This window comes from Nothobranchius furzeri, chromosome 2, assembly GCF_043380555.1.
Source record: "Nothobranchius furzeri strain GRZ-AD chromosome 2, NfurGRZ-RIMD1, whole genome shotgun sequence".
Classification (NCBI taxonomy): Eukaryota; Metazoa; Chordata; class Actinopteri; order Cyprinodontiformes; family Nothobranchiidae; genus Nothobranchius; species Nothobranchius furzeri.
The window spans coordinates 75,987,152-75,993,290 of NC_091742.1; positions in this window are offsets into that span (position 1 = coordinate 75,987,152).

Genomic DNA, 6,139 nt, shown 5'->3' on the forward strand with positions numbered 1-6,139 from the left:
AGGGTTGGGCTTCAGGGACACCTTCATGTCACCGGGTGCAAACTGGGTGCAGGATGGGTGCACAGAGAGAGCCTGTAAGTCACTAACTCGCTTTGCAGATACCAAAGCCAGGAGTAGCACCACCTTAAGAGACAGGATCTTAAGGTCCAGGCCGTCCATAGGTTCAAATGGAGGCCCGGAGAGGGCCGACAGCACCAAGGACAGATCCCATGAGGGCACCAGGGGTCGAGACACAGGGAGAAGCCTGCGCACGCCCCTCATGAAGCTACACACCAGGGGGTGTTGACCTGCCAGTTTCTTCCCAAAACCCAAGTGTCGGGCGGAAATGGCTGCTAGGTACACTTTAATGGTGGAGAAAGCCTTCTTCCCATCCAACAAGTCTTGCAGGAAAGACAGAATGGCGTTCACCGGGCATTGGAAGGGTGAGACCTCCCTGCCCTGACACCAGGCTTCAAACACCCTCCATTTACAGTCATATAGGGACCTAGTGGAGGGGGCCCTAGCATTCTGAATGGTTCGAATGACTGCCTGGGGAAGCTCTGCTGACACTAGCCCGCACCCCTCAGGGGCCAGGCCCACAGGGCCAGCCGTTCTGGATGAGGGTGGAAGATCGAGCCTCCCGCTTGGGACATCAGGTCCCTGCGAAGCGGAAGTTTCCCAGGTTGGCCCTCCAGGAGTTGGAAAATGTCCGCCACCCAATGCATGGCTGGCCAGTATGGGGCCACCAGAATGAGAGTGTGGAGCTGGGTTCGTACCCTCAGCAAGGTGGGTGGTATCAGGGCCACTGGGGGAAAAGCGTAAAGCAGTCCCCGTGGCCAGTCGTGCGCCAGCGCGTCCACGCCGAGTGGAGCGTCTCGGTCGCGCAGAGGACAGTGAGCATTCTCCTTGGAGGCAAAAAGATCCACTACGGCTGTGCCGAACCGGATCCAAATCTGTTCCAACACTGCTGGATGCAGGCCAATCCCCGTACAGGGGTGTCCCTCTGGACAACAGATACGCCCCCCGATTCAGAACACCCGGGACATGGGTGGCTCTGATTGAGAGGAGATGCCTGCTGCCCCATAGGATCAGTCTGCGTGCCAGCGTGTGTAACCGCATGGAGCGCAGCCCCCCCTGGTGGTTTATATATGCCACAGTCATGGTGTTGTCTGTTCTCACTAGGACATGATGGCCGGAGAGAAAAGGCAGGAAGCGCCTCAGGGCTAGAAAGACCGCGAGGAGTTCCAGATAATTTATGTGTGTCCCCCAGAGCTCTCTGCTCCACACACCCCTGACAGAGCGACCCTCCAGGAGCCCCCCCCCCACCAACCTGACAGGCTCGCATCTGTCGTGACCACTTTCCTCACGAGAACCAACCCCAAAGGCACCCCCTGTGCCAAGAGGGAGGGGTGACGCCAACAGCGGAGCGCCGCGACGCACGCTGCAGAGACCGTCACCCTGCACGCTTTGTGGCGCACTGGAGAGAGACCCAGAGAAGCCACCCAGCGTTGAGAATCTCTCATGTGTAGACGGCCGAGTGGTACCACTGAAATAGCCGACGCCATGAGACCCAAAAGCCTGAGGCATAACGCAAACCGCACCAAACTGTGTAGGCGGAAGCGCGCCAGGCAGAACGAGAGCGTGTTCACGCGCGGTGCCGAGAGACGGGCCGTGAACGCCCCTGAGTCCAGATTCAGACCTAGAAAGGTTATTTTCTGGGAGGGGAGTAAAGCGCTTTTCTGCCAGTTTATTCTGAAACCCAGACCACACAAGTGAGGGATCACAACCAGCGTGTTTGACGCTGTCTCCTCTCTGGACCGTGCCAGCAGGAGCCAGTCGTCTAAATACGTGGCCAGCCGAATGCCCCTCCCTCTCAGAGGGGCGATCGCCGCCTCCGTACACCTGACAAACACCCTCGGGCTCAGCGAGAGGCCGAATGGGAGCACGGCGTATTCGTAACACACTCCCTGAAAGGCAAACCTCAGAAATTTCCTGTGTGGAGGGTACACGGGAATATGAAAGTATGCGTCCCTCAGGTCGATTGAGGTGAACCAGTTGCTCTGGTGAATCAGACGCAAAAGGGATGAGAGCGTGAGCATTTTGAATCTGTACTTTCTGAGGCATCGGTTCAGGGCCCTCAGATCCAGGATCGGGCGAATCCCGGTCCCTCCCCGCTTCGGGACCAGGAAGTACCTGGAGTAGAAACCGCTCTGAGACTGATCGGGAGGCACTGCATATCGCTCCCTTCTCCAGCAGGGAGGAGATTTCTCCCTGAAGGATGTGAGCTGACGACCCCTGGGCGTGGGAGAACACTACGCCGGAGAATTGAGGAGGAACAGAAGCGAATTGGAGCCTGTAACCCCTCGAAATAGTTCTCAGCATCCAACGTGAAGCAGAAACCGCTGTCCATTCCTCCATGTGAGTGGAGAGCGGTGACACAGCCGTGACACACGGAGCAGCAGCTCCCTCCAGAGGTTGTGGGGCAGCGGTGCTCGTGGCAGCCACTGCGCATGCGCGGGGGCTTTGTGCTTTGACAGCCCGGGCTTACGGGGACGACCCGTGGCCAAGGCCGGAATAACCATATGGGCAAGTGGGCAATTGCCCAGGGCCCATCATCTCTAAAGGGCCCAGGGCAGCAAGGGCATGAGCAAAATACTGTAGGCCTATCTGTAATCTCCCGCTTTATATTAAACTAGGGTGACCGTACGTCCGGTTTTCCCCGGACATGTCTGCTTGTCACTCTGTCCGGGCGTCCGGACTGGGGGTTCTTGTATTGATGAAAATGTCCGGCTTTTCATCCAGGAGCAGGGATCGAATTATGGGGGAGTTAGATATCCTACACATCCAGGGGAGCCGGAAAAAAGTTTTCTACTGATATTACATCATTTATGGACTCTTCTGAGCAGAGAGCGGCACAGTGCGATGTTGCGCAGCGCTCCAGGCAGCTGCTTCCAGCGCACTGTCTATTCTCAAAGTGGAGCAACCAAAAAAAAAAACTATAATTAGCACACGTCCGCACATGTTCTCTATTTTCTGTCTTTGCGCCTGAAGCGCTCTGCCACTGCGGAGCTCATCACCTGTGCTGAGGTGATTTCACCTCACTGACGCAGCATCGAAAACGCGCTCTCCGCTTTGCGGTCAGGAGATCCCTTTGATCTGCTCAAAAGTAACTGATGAGGTGAAAAAGTAAGAATCCAGGCAGCAGTTTTTCTGGAGAGTTTAGAGGAGATGCAGGAAGATGAGAGACAGACAGGACAGGAAATAGTTAAATAAAAACAAGAAAACAAAGTAAAATGTAGGTGGATTTATCTCTACTACACGTTTTTACCTGCAAAACAATAAGTTATACACATGTCATATTTATACATCTGATACAATTCAGATCACCTTCAAAACTCTGTCACACACCCAGGGCCGTTTCAAGACATTTTGGGGGCCAAGGCAAAATGACCCCACCTACCCCCACCCCCCATAAATGGGCTCCCCAGAAGCCTCTGTGTAATTCATACCCTCTCCAGGAGTATTAGTTATACAGTGTTTATAAAAGCTTCTCAGACATCGCTGACATGTTATCAGATGAAAAACTAAATTATCACACACGCTGTCTCATCTGCTGCTTTTCTAAACTTTCAAAAAGTAACAAAACTATTTGAAAGCCACTATTTGTGGATTCTCTGAAAGTTTCCATGGAGTGTGTGACAACCTATTTTTTCATTGATCCTATCGTCTAATCTCACAGCTGAAACAAGCATCCTTAATAATCCGTGCACAGGAAGCTTACCGATGCTGTAGTAAAACAAAAGGTATAATAATTCCTTATTAATAAAACCTTGTTGCAGCACTAAAGCAGAAAAACGAGATTTTGCAATAAATATGCTAAATATTTACATATGAATTGTTTTGGAGCCCTTTTATTGGCAGAATCTGATATTAATTTAGTTCTTACAAAAAAATGGGTCCCAACGGGGTTTGTGTGGCGTTGCCATAGTGTGACGTCATAGGCACAGATCCCCTGTCCTCTTGTTTGGAAATGGAAATATGATCACCCTATATTAAACAAACTGTCCACCCAGGCCTTTGCGCTGCACAGAGACGCTTCGCTGCCTATGACTTTGAACGTCAGTTGAGAGTCAGTCTCATGCAGACTGACCAATGAAGAGAGAGCCTCAAGTTAAGACCCTCTCCTCATTGGTCAGTCCACACGAGGTGGGTCAAAGGTTACCCTGAGCGGGTTACGTGATGTCAGGCATTCAAGTACTGAGTATATTTACTGCATATTACAGTAAAATATTCTGTATGTGACCATATTGTGGTGATCCTTGGGTCGTGATGATGGGGCCCTTGAATATTGTTGCCCAGGGTACAACAAAGTGTTAATCTGGCCCTGCCCGTGGCTGGCGGGAAAGTCCGCCAGGAGCCGCCCCTGCCTGGAACCGCTCATGGGTGACATTTTTATTGATTTTTGTTGCGCCCTTGACATCTTGTCTGGATGCGACAGCGAACCTTTTAATGCTCCTTGAGCGTGACATGCTTGTGAAAAACAATGTGAGTGCTTGTGACGTGTGTTTTGAGCCGGGACCGCCGGCTGCACGTCCTGGCCCCACCCTGGACCGCTCGGGAACTCTGCCGGAGGGGTTCCGTGAGGGGGGGAGAAAGCACCATGGCAACATCGAACAGGAGGAGCTGGCGAATGGGGAACCGCCAGCTGCAGCGTCGGGAGGGAAGAACTCCGACAGGCTGCCCACTTCTTCCTCCTCACCTGCTGACCGCCGTGTCTGGTGGATTGTCCCGGCGGCGGAGCAGCTTGGTTGCCGGATCCATGAGGCCAAACTGGTCGAGGCTCTGAGCCCGAAGGAGCTGGTTGGACAGCTTGAGGCTTCGGGCGCTTTGGGATCCGGAACTGAGGCTGGGCTCGGGCAGCTGCCTGAGGCAGGTTCGGCCGAGCCGGCAGCGCCGGTGAGGGTTTACGGGGAAGGCAGAGATGAAGGGCTTCATCCTCTTTCTTTTTGGCCGCACACCGTTGCTGCATTGATGCCAGGGCAGAGCCAAAAATGCCTTCAGGCACGATTGGCATGTCCAAAATGTCCTCCTTCTCTCTCTCAGAGAGGTTGGTGAGGTTCAGCCATCGTGCACGTTCCTGAAGCACCATCATGCCCATAGCTTTAGCCGTAGCATGGACCGCGCAGCGCTGCACACGCAGGCAGATGTCGGTCAGTACGGTGATTTCCTCCCACACCTCCGGGTCCGGCTTCGTATTCATGTCCTCACAGAGCTCGGCTTGGTACGCCGAGAGCATGGAGGAGACATTCAAAGCTCGGACCGAGATGGCGGCAGCCTTGTATGCCCTCTCGTTCAGTGCCGACTGGAAGCGGTCCGCCTTTGCAGGGAGAGCGGGAGGCCTGGAGGAAGTCGCCGAGAGCCGTGGGTGTAGGTGGGCTGCAACCAGCGGTTCCATCGGCGGCATGCGAAGCATGCCAGCTTTCTCCATCCCTTCGAAGTCCAGCGAGGAGGCTCCTTGGACAGGAGACCTGGAGCTGAACGGGTGTTTGTCCCAGGAGGACCTCACTTCTTGGAGTAGCTCCGGGAAGGCGGGAAGGAGGGGCTTTGCCGCCCTCGTGGCCTGGGGCAGCTTCTTTCCCTCGTAGCGGGATCTGACAGCCTCAGTGACCACGGTGGGCCAAGGGATGTTGAGCCTGGTCGCAGCGCGTCGGCAGACTGACTGCATGTCCAGGTGGGCGGCCGGAAAAGCCGCTCCATCCCTGGGAGAGGACGGAAAGCTAGGCATGGAGGCCTGAGCGATGGGGAGAAAGACGTCGTCCTCCTTGTCCTCCTCTGAAATGAGGAGTTCCGAGGTGTCCTCGTCGTCTCCGTAGTCCAATTCCAACACGTCCTCGGCGGGGTGGCTCGGACCGGCCAGTTCGAGCTGTGAGCCCCAGCTGAGTTCGGCACACGGTTCCGGCTCCGGGAGGACATGTTCGCTGGCGTCCCCAGGCGGTGGCCCAGGGGCCGGCAGGCAAGGGTCCTTCCCCGACAGGCTAGCTTGGCGCGCTAGCCGCCGGCGAAGGCTCTTCAGGGTGAAGCAAGCGCAGCTCTCACATGACCCGGGGACTTCCAATGCCAGCTGGGCGTGTTCCAGCCCGAGGCAGCTCGAGCAGACCCT